Consider the following 15,290-nt stretch of genomic DNA (forward strand, 5'->3'; position numbering starts at 1 on the left):
TTAACCCACAGTGCCAACCACGTCCCACACAAAGATGTACCATGGCTTAATAAGCTAACTTAGTGTTGCGCAAAAATGCTGCTCAGTACCTTAGCTGTGATTTGTTTACTGCCAATAAATCAAATGAAACCATGATTTGTTTTTGGCTTACAAACCTTAGTTTGTTTTAACTATGACTTAGTGTCAAATGTAAAGCTAGCACACTTTCTTAACCATGGTTTGCTTCGCCAGACAATAAATCTGCCAATAAATCACATGAACCCATGGTTGTTTTTGGCTTACAAACCTTAGTTTGTTTTTGTTGTTGTTGTTTAGTCGTTTAGTCGTGTCCAACTCTTCATGACCCCATGGACCAGAGCATGCCAGTTTGTTTTAACCATGACTTAATATCAAATGTAAAACTAGCACACTTTCTTAACCATGGTTTGCTTCGCCAGACAGACACCAGATGATCATTCAACTACAAAGGCCTGAGCCAAAAGCAGCTGGAAAGCAAACCAAACTCTGGAGAAATAAACCAAGGTTTGTCTGATCACCTGTAGGATAGCTCTTGCGTGACTCATGTCTTGAACCACAGCTGGGGAAACTTTTTAAGCCCAAGTGGCACATTCCATCCTAAGCAACCTTTTAGAGGCCACTTGACTATGCTGCGTGTGGCCAGAAGCAAAAGTGGGCATAATAAGGAATATGAATTTTACCTTTTTACTTTAGGCTAGTTTCTATACAAGCGCTCCTACCCTCCATCCAGGCAAAAAGCATCAAAGAATGGTGCAAGAAGGGCTGATGAGGAATGTGGTCTGAGGAGAGTTCTGAGGACCAAATGAGAAAGGCCTAAAGGGCCACATGTGACTCCCTGCCACGTTCAAACGTGAAGTTCCCCATTCTTGGCTTAAACAAACCAATAGTGTTACAGACTGCCTTGTTATTGGAAAATTAAGATTTCTTAAAACTAAAGAAGCCCATGGCACCTTGCTAGAGCAGAACCCCTCTGCAAGCAAGTTAAGATGAAGACATGCTTTGCAAGAGGTCAGCTGCAAGTCAGCTAAGGCTACCATACAAGATTTGGATGCTCAAAATAATTGTATCACTGAGAGCAGCAGAGCCTTTGCCACGGTGGACAACTTTTCTTTTTTCTCTCCATGAATATATTGGAATATTCAGCTTTTGAAATCTACATCCCCTTATGGAAGTTTTGCAGAAACTGGGGTTTGGAAATTATATCTTTTCCTAAAGATTGGACGTGCTGTAAAGATTTGCTAATTACACATGTCTATCGTCAGGAGGTAGGATCCCATTAAACACAATCCCTTTCATTTAACTAGGGCATTAGGTTAAAGGGCTGAGCGCTTCAAATGATAATCCCCATGAAACTAGAGCTTTAAGAGCTGTATCCCATCCTCATTCTTTCAACAGCACTTGTTTGCAAATAGTGTTGCAATTCCCAGGCAGAACAGCTTGGTACTGGGGGCAAGTTTCAAACAAACTGTTACTAACCAAGGGCACAATCACATGAACAAATTCACATAGCCATAGGATTGCAAAAGTGGAAAGTATCTCAGCTCATTACACTGACATGCGTTTCTCGATACCCAATAATCCCAGCAGATTACTCTGTATCTACAAAGCTATTGTGTTCCACGCAAAGGACACAGGGACATTATGCTTTGCAAGGAAAAAGCTTAATAAAATAAAGTCCGGTTAGTCAGTTCATAGCAAAGGGGAGAAGAAGACAGCAGGTATGAGTGAGGTATAGCAAGACACATGTGCCAGCGATATATGCCTCAAACGCATGATCTAGGAGTAAATTTAAATGTGCAGGTATCACACATTGTACCACTTCGGACTCCAAGCAGGATTGGCACAAGAGTTTTCTGCCTGATGCAAAATGGTGCCTCATTCCCCACTTCATTCCAAGTATAAAAGTGGACTAGACCACCAGCTGAATCCTACCTCAACACTGTAGTACGCATATGATATGTTTGTATCAGCATAGAAATGTGGGTTTGTAGCTCAAGCAGACGCTGTGGGGTCCTCTTGAATCTGATTTTTGTTTCACACTTGGATGCATAGTGTTGTCCCGGGAGGACTCAGTGACTCAGCTCTTTTGGACAATGGAAGACTCCTTGCCCACACGTGTTTCAATGTGTAAGATGGAGGAAGAACAGCAGTGTTTGCAAACCACCGAGAGATTATTAGGTTGAAGCTGATCTCTAATTGCGAAGAACCAATGACTGTCAAGAAAGTGTGAAGAGCCTGCCCAGAAGGTTCAGGAATTCCCCTTTGACTGTTCTAATGAAATAAGCCCACTGCAGTCCCTGTGTCATCTTGCAATGACCAGGTATACACAGGTGTGTTATGTTAGTCCCAGATGATAAAAAGACACAAACTACTGGAATGATTTGGGTATGACCTCCTCCAAATGCTACTTAGTATTCCAGCGCCTTTTGTTTTGCCACTGCCGTTGTGAATGTAATCCTCGTGTGTATGCCATAACAGTCCCCATGTGTACAAAATATGGATGTGCTCTTAAAAGCCTCTGTATTTATTAATATGATATCCAGTGCGCAACTTCTGCTTTAATCTCTGAATGCCTGGTGAAAAATTTTCTATGGCATCAAACTTACGCAAGCAATTAAAAAAAAAATCTCCCATAGAAGCTAGCTGGTGGTCTCTGATTTGAAATTTTCACTTGGTGAACAATTTTCATATTTTTATGATATAGTGGGATAAAAATATTTCTTAATTGATTAATTAGCCATTGTTGGGGTACAGATATGGAGCAGTAGGCAGGACAATTGCTGGGAGCAAGGGGTTCCTGTGCCCAGCTCAGATATTTGCCTCCTACAAAAAGTTCTGCTTTCAGCAGCCACATTGGCCTTAGTTCTGGAAAAGCCCGGAGAATGTGAAGAGAAACAGGAGCAGGGAGAGGAGGAAAGATAAGGAAAGGTTTATCAAAGAGCCTTGGTGCCACTGCGGCTTGCTAATGTGGAGATTTTTTAAAAAACAAACCCCATTTGAGAGTTCGCATTTGCTAAATTGCTGCAAGTGACTTTAGTTTGGGTCTGTGACAAATTGAGGTATAGGGGAAAAATGCATACTTGTGGCCACTGCCCAGGCAGTCAGGAAAACTCAATGTAAATATTTTCATAGCAAGTCTGAACAGCTTTGTGCGAGATGAGAATCAGTTTGTCCCTCAGCTCTCCTATAGAACTGGGAGAGAGGCATGAGAGGTGGATAATTAGGATTTCAAGGCATATATTTCTCACCCTCTCAGACATTTCCTTCCTCTTTCCGCAACCTCTACTCCATCAAACTTGGCCTGCCATGCCCATCCCTAGCCCAACATCCATCTCTAGAATTCTGGAATAAAGCTCCTGGTACCTCGTCCAACTTGTGATGAAGCAACATGTTATGTTTAATTTCTGACAGGCCCTTTCTTCCTTATGAAATGTTAAAAATCCTCACAAGAGAGATGTTGACTTTGAAGAACAGGTGGTGGGAGGAAAGACGCTATAAAGAAGGACTCTTGAAAGAGTGTGATATTGTCAACTTATACAGTGGTACCTCAGGTTACATACGCTTCAGGTTACAGACTCCGCTAACCCAGAAATAGTGCTTCAGGTTAAGAACTTTGCTTCAGGATGAGAACAGAAATTGTGCTCCAGTAGCACGGCAGCAGCAGGAGGCCCCATTAGCTAAAGTGGTGCTTCAGGTTAAGAACAGTTTCAGGTTAAGTATGGACCTCCAGAACGAATGAAGTACTTAACCCGAGGTACCACTGTATAAGACAAACAGCATTGAACTGAAAATAATCTCTATCCACTATGGTTTAAAGTTTTTATTACAGTACTCATTGCCTCGCTGATGGTTTTTCCTACCTGTCCTGTTAATATTTGGAGGGGGTATTCAAATTTCCAAAATATTCAATTTTCATATCACATATAAAAAAACACATTTCATTTCTTTGCTTCACAGTCAAGTAATCATCCCCTCAATATTCTCTCTCTGTAGGCTTCTCCTCATTCTTTCCCTCACCATCTTTCATCAAGATCAGGAGTGGCTAACATGTGGCAGGAGTTTTTGGACTACAATTGCCATCAGCCCCAGCCAGCATGAGACCAATGGCTGGGAATTAAGAGACTGTACTTATTAAGGTCTGTACAAAAGCTCAAATAAGCACACATCAGTCAGGGTTGGGGCCATTTGGTGTGGTGCATGAATTCATTCTCCTTGCTTTGCCATCTGCACAACACTTAATTTATCTAGAAATATATTGTTTTCATTTAACTGAAATGTTAAGTGTCCCTTGTAAGATTTTCTATCTTATGCAGGCATAAAGTTCTGTAATATTTGGATCCCCTAAATCAGAGTTGGCCAATATGGACCCATCAGATGCTGTGAACTTTAACTTCCACCCAAGCTGGTCAATGGTCAGGGATGGTCAGAGTTCCTTCCTGTTTGCTTCCCCTTTTCATTTTACTTTGCTTTTGAAAGTGTTTTGTGTTTTCCTCTCTTTATTTGTATTTTCAGAACAGTTGGAAGGGGTAGCATTTTAGTTGATAAAAAAATAAACAGATGTTTATAGTGTTTTTTTCTGATTGCATGGTTTTTAGAGAGAAGCTTTCCTTTCAGAAGTTTGAAAGATAATTGGTATGCTTCTGCCATCTATGTTACCGTATTTTTCGCTCTATAACACGCACCTGACCATAACACGCACATTGTTTTTAGAGGAGGAAAACAAGGGAAAAAACATTCTGAATGAAACAGTGGATGTATCATTTTTGGGCTTCATGCTGTGGCCACAGACATGTGATCTGATGGTGAATTTGGGGTGACCCAATGCAAAGATCCTGAGAATCCCTGTGGATCCATGCTCTGTAACCACGTTTTTGCACCATTGCAGCCCCAGGCAACAGTGGGTGCGTGATTTTTTTGGTGCAGGCTGTAGCCATGGACATGCTATGTGATCTGATGTTGAATTTGGGGTGACCCAATGCAAAGATCCTGAGAATCCCTGTGGATCTATGCTTTTTAACCACGTTTTTGCACCATTGCAGCCCCATGCAACAGTGGGTGCGTGATTTTGGGGGGGCAGGCTGTAGCCATGGACATGCTATGTGATCTGATGGTGAATTTGGGGTGACCCAATGCAAGGATCCTGAGAATCCCTGTGGATCCATGCTTTTTAACCACATTTTTGCACCACTGCAGCCCCAGGCAACAGTGGGTGCGTGATTTTTTTGGTGCAGGCTGTAGCCATGGACATGCTATGTGATCTGATGGTGAATTTGGGGTGACCCAATGCAAAGATCCTGAGGATCTATGCTTTGTAACCACATTTTAAGTGGGGAGGGAAGGAAAAACACAGAAGGGACAAGGAGCAGGAGAGGGGTGTGCAGAGAAGCAGCTGGCTAAGAATGCAGGAGAAGGGTAGGGAGGAAAGGAAGGCAAAAGTTTTCCCCCACCCAAGCCAGCCAGCCATCTCTCTCTCTCTCTCTCTCTCTCTCCCTCCCTCCCTCCCTCCCCCCTCTCCCTCCCCCTCCCCCCTCTCTCTCCCTTCCCCCCTCTCTCTCCCTCTCCCCCAGCAGCAACGGAGCTTGCCTGGAGGGGAGGGGCTTTCCCTGCTCTTTGTTCCGTTTCAGCAAACACAGCAAGGAAACAGAGGAGGGTGGGCAGTAAGACCCTGAGGCAGAATGCAGGAAAGCAGCCGCTTCCTCTTTTCAAGTTTCGCTTCTCCGTGCAGCGTGCAGCCCCGCGATTTGATTTTTGCTTGATTTTTCGGCTCCAGGGACCACACATTCGCTCTATAACACGCACAGACATTTCCCCTTCCTTTTTAGGAGAAAAAATCTGCGTGTTATAGAGCGAAATTTACGGTATGTGTATGTGATACATGAAAGTCAGAAAAGAATTGCTATCACTTGCTTTCCAGAACAGGGACTGTAAGGGTCTTTTGTACTCAAAAAATGAACATAATAATCCTCTTTATAGTCATTTCTGAGTAACCCTATCAAAACCAATGGACTTTCTTCTATGCAGAATTGGGATTTTTAACGTGCAGTCATCATAGTGAAAATTTACCTTTATTCTGGATAAATAAATCCAGAGCATTTTTGTCATCAGGTCAGGCTCCGCCCACTGCCAACATGCACCCCCAGACCAATGGCCCCCTGAGGAAATGTGGCCACCAGCAGAAAAAATGCTTGTCTAACCCTGTTTTAGAGTGCACACTTTTGAGGCATGGGTTCTGTTCTGCTCTGTGTTCTGTGCAGCACAGAGCATGCTTTTACTAATTATATGATAAATGGTAATGGTAGCAATATCATGTATATGATGTACTGAACATGTTCAGAAAGAGATCTCATTAAGAGTTTGCAAAGCAAATTAGGCTCACAGTGTGCATGCACACGAAAGCTCATACCAAGAACTAATTTAGTTGGTCTTTAAGGTGCTACTGGAAGGAATTTTTTTTGTTTTGACTATGGCAGACCAACACGGCTACCTATCTGTAGCTTGATCTTTATCATGCTGGAGTGAGGAAACCCTTCTGTTTACTTGGAGGGCCACATCGTCCTTGAACCTCAAAAGTCATTCTGTTGATTTAGTTTTGAAAGATCATCCTGTAGATGAGTCGCTCCTTTGGACCCCATTTTTTTTCAAAGTTAGGTAAGATTAAGGTGGCATAAGGTTACCAGGGAGTTGCTGTAACTTTAGTGAGGACAGTGTCCCTTAGGAGCTTCCAAACTTGCATTCAGCCCAAGCATTACCACTGCTATTGGGGCAAAAGTACAGGAGCAGCATAGAATCATAAAGTTGGAAGGGATCCTGAGGATCATCTAATCCAACCTTCTGCAATACTCAGCTTGATCACATTGTTGACAGCTAGATGCAGCCACTACCTTGGCACAGCAAGTAACACAAGGTAAATTCTTAAGCAGCTGCTGCAAGCCTCCTTAATGACCTAATCCAGAGGTCGGCAAGGTTTACCTCACCTGGGCTGGTTCACTCCAGCGGAGATCCCTCCATGGGCCGGATCGCATGTGTGGTTATGATTTCCGGTGTCGGCATCTGCGCAGATGCAATTTTTGGCATCTCAGCATACGCAGACACAATTTCTGGCACTGCAGGAGCGAGTCCTCGCACTGCGCTGGTTTAGCACAGCGCGCCGGGACTCGCCGAGTGGGCGGCTCGGTTCGGGGGTGGCTCGTGGGATGGTTAAACAACCTACCCCATCCTAATCCATCCTTGTTAAATCCTTGTGGGTGATTGAGGTGTGGGACAGGGCAGACTGCCTACTCTTTCCATGTGTCTTTCCTAAAATATTCCAAGGAAGGAGTACAATACCTTGTTACTGAATAATTCCATGAATGTGCTCTGAAAAAGTAGGGGGGGATAAGGAATCCATCCGTTTTTAAGAATGATTTTATTCATATGCCCTGAAAAAGTAGAGGGAAGATTCACTCCCTTTTACCAAGTTTCAGCCATTGTAGCTAAACAGCAAAGAACTTGAAAAGTGCTAAAGGTTATCTAATCCACATTAAGTGATCTTGTCAACAAGACCTCAAGAGTACAATGCAGGAGATAAGAAACAGTTTTCTTTCTTTCTTTGGGAAAACAGGAATCACTTGATGGCAGATATAACAGCACAGCCACAAACTGTGCTTTCTGAAATTAAGATTCCCCTTTGGAAGTGAGTCAGAAATTAGGCCTATGGAGAGTTTGCCAACAAGCTATAATTTTTCTCCAGAGATTCAGAGCAGCCACCACATGCACTGTCTTTAATGAAAACTCCCGTCTGTGGGACAAGACCTACTTTTCTCTCTCCCTCTCATCATCCCATGTATGAAAACGGGAAAGAACATATTTTCCACACAGTCTGGAGCAGGCTTCCTCAACCACGGCCCTCCAGATGTTTTGAGACTACAGTTCCCATCATCCCTGACTACTGGTCCTGCTAGCTAGGGATCATGGGAGTTGTAGGCCAAAAACATCTGAAGGGCCGAAGTTGAGGAAGCCTGGTCTGGAGTGTTATAAAATGAATCACACATATGGGTGTTTAGAAACAGACCAGAAAAACATACTGGAAGCTTGTGGATCACAGAAAATTCCTGTGATATTAGCATTTATACACACAGATTGTTGTATCTAGATACTGACACAAACCACAAATGAACAAACATGCAGGTTGTTGGAACAAAGATCATGGCAGCTTCACTCTTTCCCCAGCCCCCCTGCTACTACACTACCTGGGGCTAAGCCATGGTTTGGCTTAGCATCATGTCTGAGCCTGGCCTCAGGGTTTGTCTCACTTCAAATGAACTGTGAGTCTAGGTTCAGAAATACTGCTATCCAAACAATGGCTTAACCCAGGTGAGCAGGGGGGCTGGGGGAAGAGTGAGAGTAAGAATCACAGCTGTTGCTGCACCCAGTTTTGACTCTGGTTCCATCCACCACTGGCATGCAGCCCGCGGAAAGTTGTCCGTGGGGAAATTTGACCCTTGGGCTGAGAACAGTTTTAGACCCCTGCCCTAAGAGATGTTTTTCCCCATGGCAGGACCAAAGTGATGGAATCTGGTGCCAGTGACCATATGTTGTGAAAGTGGACAGTACATGTTAGTATGCTAATTTTCTCAGAACAATTTTCCTTCCTTCCTTCCTTCCTTCCTTCCTTCCTTCCTTCCTTCCTTCCTTCCTTCCTTCCTTTCATTTTTACATGAAGTGAACCAAAATAAAAGTGAGAAGCTCGATAAGGAAATTATTGTTATTTGTAGGGAGGGACTCTTGTTTCATGCTTTCTGATCAATAAAACCATAAGCTAGGTAAAGGGACCCCTGACCATTAGGTCCAGTCTAGGGTTGCGGCACTCATCTCGCTTTACTGGCCGAGGGAGCCGGCGTACAGTTTCCGGGTCACGTGGCCAGCATGACTAAGCTACTTTTGGCGAACCAGAGAAGTGCACAGAAACGCCGTTTACCTTCCCACCGGAGTGGTACCTGTTTATCTACTTGCACTTTGATGTGCTTTTGAACTGCTAGGTTGGCAGGAGCAGGGACCGAGCAATGGGAGCTCACCCCATCACAGGGGATTCGAACCGCCGACCTTCTGATCAGCAAGTCCTAGGCTCTGTGGTTTAACCCACAGCGCCACCCTTGTCCCCCCCCCAAAAAAAACCATAAGCTACCAACAACAATAACAAAGTGTTTCATTGGGAAACTGGAATCTGTCCCATCAATTCTCTGGATGCTGCAGTGATCAACTGCTGGCAGATTCTGTCCTCCTCCCTGCCCCCACCTTATTTTACTGTTAAATGCCACCCCAATCTCTGAGCAGTGCAAGATTCTAGGAGTTACTGGTGCTTACCCAGGTTTTAGTTTCCCTGGAAGGAGGGGCAGCAGAGACTGTGGTGTCTTTAGGATATATGGCTTATTTACACACATATATATAACCTGAGCCTAAGTTGGACAGGCTCACATTATTAACACCCCAAGAAGGTCTTGCTTCTTCCCTAGCCACAGCCTTGGATTCCAGCAGGAATCAGGCATGGCTTTGTCTCTCAGCTGCCCAGCCTGCAGCCTGCTTCTAACTTCTAGCTCACACCACTCTGGTCTTTGTCCTCCTAACTACCAGAAAGTTGAAGGATGGGGGCCCACTCACTTCCTCCCTAGCACAGAGCCACATCCTTTGTTACCTTAACGGCTCGTACTTAGGGGGTAAGTAGAAGCTGACCTAGCTGTTCCAGTAACTGAATCCTTCATGAGATTTTAACCCTTGCTGGACCCAGGAATTAGAAGGGACTCTGGCTTATAGCCTACCCACCCCAACCCACAACAATCCTTTAGCTCCTTAATGCACTTTAATGCCTGTTGTGGTTTAGATCTGCACAGTTCCTCAACATGCAAGCTCTAACACAGTGAAGCATGGGACTGAATTTCAGGCTTGCAAACAGCCCCACACCCTGAGTGCAGGACATCACATGTGATATCTACCCTTGGCCCACCCTTCCTTTGAAAGACTGTGCATGCAGGAGATACATGCACCATTGCACATGACTTCTGTGATACTGAGGGGTGCAAATCCAAGGCAAACCTGCAACCTGTTCCTGTGTCTGCTTGCACAAACGGGCATAAACAGATACACAATGAACCAGATTTATGTTTTAAAGATGCAAGAACTAAGGTGCACCGCTGGGCTATCCTCATGTAATTGCCTTGGTTCTGAAGTGTGTGTGTGTGTGTGTGTGTGTAGGGGACAGTGACAGCAGAATAAAATACAACTTTATGTAAAATGTGTGCAAATACTTCAGAAATAAGGCAGCTGCTCCTCATGAATCCCTACTGAAGTGCCTAAAGCATTTTGCCTTCGTTCATCCAAAGAATAGTAAAAAAGGATTAGCAGCAACTGCAAATCTGCAGCACTCTCTGTTTATTGTGCAAGAAATGCACATTTTGTTTCTCATTTTGCTGTGTCCTCACGTCTCCCCTCAAGGTTGTGCTTCTATTACGAAGATAACATATTTTCAAGATCTCAACGCTGGGAAAATGCAGCCCTCTCTCCAGATAGTGCAATTGTCGCTATTATGTGTGGAGTGCGGTTGTGCAATTTGCACCGGCCATCTCTTGAATATTATTTGTGATGCAATTAATGAGGAGTGATAGCACCACAGCCTTGCCATAGATCTCTGCATGCTCAGTCTTCACAATCTGACATGATGATGAAATGCCCATCGTGCTGATTAGGTGCAATTAATGCCTCTTGGCCCTGATGTGGCTACTTTTAAAATGAGAAATGATGGCATGGTGAAGGCAGGTTCTTGTCACTGCCTAATGCAGTCAGTAGACGACAAAACAGATTTGACTTTTAGTCTGTTTATTGATACTTTCCTTTTAGTAGCTGGGGGCAGCTTTTTCCTGTGTGGGAAGAGCGGACCAGGTGGGGGACGGGACTTTTGCTCCTTATGACTCTCCCCCCCCTTTCAAATCTCCAGAGAGCCCCCAGCAGCCCTACCCGTTGTAAGAAAGACAACTCCAACTACTGAAGCCCAGGATTAAGATGCTCAAGGAACTGCCTTGCACATCTGGTGTGCATTAAGATGGATACATTGACAAAGAAAATATACTCCAATCTGAAGCAAGAATGGGGTTAACCCCTTCCTTTCGGGGCTGAGAATGGCATGTCAGAGGGAACAATCCTAGCCTTATGGTGAAGGCAGCGTGCTGGGAATGGGGAAGCTGGCCTTCAGCTTCTAGCTGTTCCCCCCAACACTGAACGGATTTTGCTGAATATATCAAACCTCAGTCTCAAAACTTCTAGTTATCTGAACTCACTGTCAGTGGCTTCATGCATTGCAGAGATTCCCCCACCGCCGCCTCCATCTGGGTGAGATGGCAGCTCTTCATTTTATTATGTTTAAATCCTACCCTTCTTCTAAAGAGTTCAGTGTGATTTATATGGTTCTCTCCTGTTTTTATCCTTACAGCAGTGATGGAGAACCAGTGGCTTTCCCAGTGCTGTTGGACTGCACTTCCTATAACCCCTGGTGATTGGCCGTGCTGGCAGGGGCTGACAGGATTAGGTATCCTATCGCTGCCTTACAACAACCCTGTCAGGTAGGCTAGGCCAAGAAATGGTGCCTGGCCCCAAGGTCATGCAGTGAGCTTCACAGATAAGTGTGGCTTTGAATTTAGATCTTCGTGGCCTAACACTCTAACCAATACAACAAGGTAGTTTCAGGAGGCTAATTTGTGCTACTATTTTGGAAGCTCGCAAGGCCACCATAACTCGACTTTCCCTTTAATTTTGATGCCATTGTTCATTCTGGTAATTTCTCTGGCATGTGATGAGATTGCTGCTGGCTCCACTCAAAGCAGCCTTGGAATGTTTTCCAGGAATTTACCAGCACGTACAGAGAGAATTCTTCACCTATTATGCTTTTTTTAAAAGTGCACTTGTTAAAATCTAAAGTCATACACTTAAAAAAACATAATGGTATATAAAAAAATACATGCATCTACATCAGGGGCGCTCCTCAGTAAACCAGGATTGACTGTGGCTCCCTGTTGAGAGCAGAAGATAGCAGCCCCAGGTTTGCGGCAGCATAATGTGTAAAGCAGTCAGGTCTGTGTAAATCCATCGCAAATCATTAACTCTCTACCTAGCAACAACCATGCAGTGTTACTGACAATCAAATATACTCAATGTACATCTTCGAGTACATTGGAAAGTACTGGATGAACATTACAAATAACAACATGGAAGGATGTCGCCTGCCACATAAGGGTGCACTTAAAAAGCTCTTTCATCATGCCCAAAATGGTCAGAAGATGTCAGTTAATGTTGACCATACTGGGGAGGAGAGATATGTGAATCAGAGCCCAGCTGTAGCTTTCTATAAGCTAGATACTCCCCCCGTGCCCCCCCAGCAAAATGAATCTGTGTTCATTTCAGAATTCACAATACTAAACAGTTATCTTCTTCAGAATTGAGTTTGTGGCCAACATTGCCCCTTGTCTATCTCTGGATGTGTCATATTCGTACCTTAAATACTGTGGGCCAGTGTGCAGAAAGGTTCAGCCATATACATGCCAGAGGATGGCAATATTCCACACATTTTGTAACAAGAAAATAGGCCTTGGTATGGTTCTCATAGGGGTGTTAAAACAGTATGAAACCCACTATGTTTTACTATCAAGCTAGACAAGAAGCCTTCATATTCTATGGGCTTAATGTTCTCTTGTCATTCTATGAGCAGCTCTCAAGGGCTGCCATACGTCCAGATTTTCCTGGACATATCCAAAATACTGCAATCAGCAGCAGTGTCCAGGTGGAAATCAGGATTAAATGTCCAGGGAAAATCTGGACGTATGGCAGCCCACAGCAGCAGTGCCGTTTTTGCCGCTTTCCCATAAAAATAGCTCAGAACTGGCATAGCTCAACAACTTTTCTGTCCCGATTTTCACTGTTTGAAATATGGCAACCCTATCTAAACTGTCTCCAGAAAATAAAACATTTTAGCAGTCTTGTGAAGAGGTAGAAAATGGCAAAGCAGAGCCTGCCCCCTTGAGGGCAAGCAAGAAAATACGTATGATTTCTGACTGCTTAAAATGTACATGTCCCTCAGGCAGAATGAATGGTTTTTCCCCATGTGTGAAACATAACAGTCTCAAAGATTTATAGCCATGGTGCAGATTTCTCTAAATACACATATTTTGGCATAACCGTAGCCTGTATAGTTGTGCACATGGCCATTTGATGTATGTTGAGAAGAAAAACATGAAATCAGACTGGGGTGCAAGAACTAGCAAAATCCTATGCATAATTGAGAAGTTTGTTCCACTGAGTGCAATGGAGCTTTCTCACAGGGAAGAGTGCTTAAAATCACATCCATAATATGATTGCATATGGCTGATCTCCTGTGCTTTTTATTAACTTTTCTAAAGCCAACACACTAGATTTTTTAAAAAGAAAGTAAGTAGTTGCTATGACTGTCTAGTTTAATCAAAGCAGGAACTATCTGTTCCAGAAAAGAGTTCTGTTCTACAGTGTGTGTGGTCATGATCTGCACTCCCTTGTGCTACTGCAATGAAACACTAAGCCATGAGTGAAGAACATTTGGCCTCCAGATGTTGCTGAACAACTCCCATCAGCCCTGACCATTGGCCATGCTGGCTAGGGATGATGGAAGTTGGAGTCTGGCTACATTTTGAGAGCCAAAAATTCCCCACCCTTGCACTCAGTCAAACCATGGGTAAGCATGAATATGCAAATGTATGAGTACTCACAGCAAAAACTTTCCTGTTTAGAAAGTGGCTAGGATTTTACCAGAGCCATTCAGCATAGGATTGTTTCATATACGGCCACAAGTATGTGGGAGAGGTGAGGTTTACACTGCCAACAATTGTCAGGGTCCAGAAGTAGGACCTTTTCAGTGGTGGCCCTGACACTGCACAACTCACTGCACAGGGACATTAGCCAAGCCCCCTTCCTCGTGGCTTTCAAGTGTGCTCAGAAGACCTACTTAACTGTTTTGTCTTAATGTAGCCCTGTTTTAAAATTGTGTTTGAATTTTATTGTAGCAGTGTGATACTGTAAGCTACTTAGTGAAAATGTTTTTGCTTTGAAGAACAGGGAATAGGTACCTAATTTAGATCACTCAAACGATATGCTGAACAAAACTATTCTGCAATCACATCTAACAGAAAAGTGCTTGCAGTTGTTTTAGACAAGATCGTGGTTTGAAACAATCTCATATCCTCTTCCTGCATGCCCTGCCTCTTCTTCCTTCCACTCCCTTGGTGGATGCTCCTTTTTTGAATTTAGATTTTAAGTTCCATGTACATCAGTGAAACCATATAAATGATAATAGTAATGAGTTCAGTGTTGATGTTCCTGTGTTCTTCTGCAGGTTTTATTGCGATTATGCTCAATGAATTTTTCTTTTTGCTCTCTCACTCTCCAGTGGTATCTCTCCCATTTGCCTCTAGATATGTTGCTATAACTTAGGTGCCATGGTCCCTTGGTATACTTGTGTCTGTCATTTCCTTGGTAAGGTATGTGTTTTTACAACCACCACTTCATTTCAAAGATAGGACCCCAAGGGTTGCCTAGTTCAGCCCCCTACAATGCAGAAATCTCAACTAAAGCATCCACGGCAGATGGCCATCCAACCTCTGTTTGAAAACCTCCAAGGAAGGAGAGTCCACAACCTTTCAAGAGAGTCCATTGCACTGTCGAACAGCTCTTACCATCAGAAAGTTCTTCCTGATGTTTAGTTGGAATCTTCTTTCTTGTAACTTGAATCCATTGGTATGGGTCCTACCCTCCGGAGCAGGAGAAAGCAAGTTTGCTCCATCTTCTATGTAATGGTCCTTTAGATATCTGAAGATGGCTGTCATATCTCCTCTCGATCTCCTCTATTTCAATTGTTTGATTATTTCAACAAAGGTCTCATGAAAACACACTCCTTTCCTGAAGCCATGGAAGAATACTGTTCCTCTTGAACTTCAGTTGTCTTCATAACCTTCATCTGGGAAGCAATCCACCCAGCGTGTTGCTTGGACAAATATCCGTGCATGGTTCATTTTAACACTGAAGAGGTTATCTGTGTGATTTATATGCATGTTCTGCATATCTCCATGTGGAACTCTCTTGAAGATCTAAGGGAGCTGGGCATGTTTAGCCTGGAGAAGAGGAGGTTAAGGGGTGATATGATAGCCATGTTCAAATATATAAAAGGATGTCACATAGAGGAGGGAGAAAGGTTGTTTTCTGCTGCTCCAGAGAAGCGGACACGG

The 15,290-nt window shown here is 43.7% G+C and overlaps 1 protein-coding gene across 1 annotated transcript in view; it reads right to left on the bottom strand.

The window, feature by feature from the left end:
* The window catches only part of LSP1 (lymphocyte specific protein 1), a 94,345-nt gene that overhangs the window by 73,503 nt on the left and 5,552 nt on the right, over window positions 1-15,290 (bottom strand). The gene's annotated exons all lie outside the window — the stretch shown is intronic.

The sequence above is a fragment of the Podarcis gaigeae genome (assembly GCF_964106915.1).
Source record: "Podarcis gaigeae genome assembly, chromosome: 1".
Classification (NCBI taxonomy): domain Eukaryota; kingdom Metazoa; phylum Chordata; class Lepidosauria; order Squamata; family Lacertidae; genus Podarcis; species Podarcis gaigeae.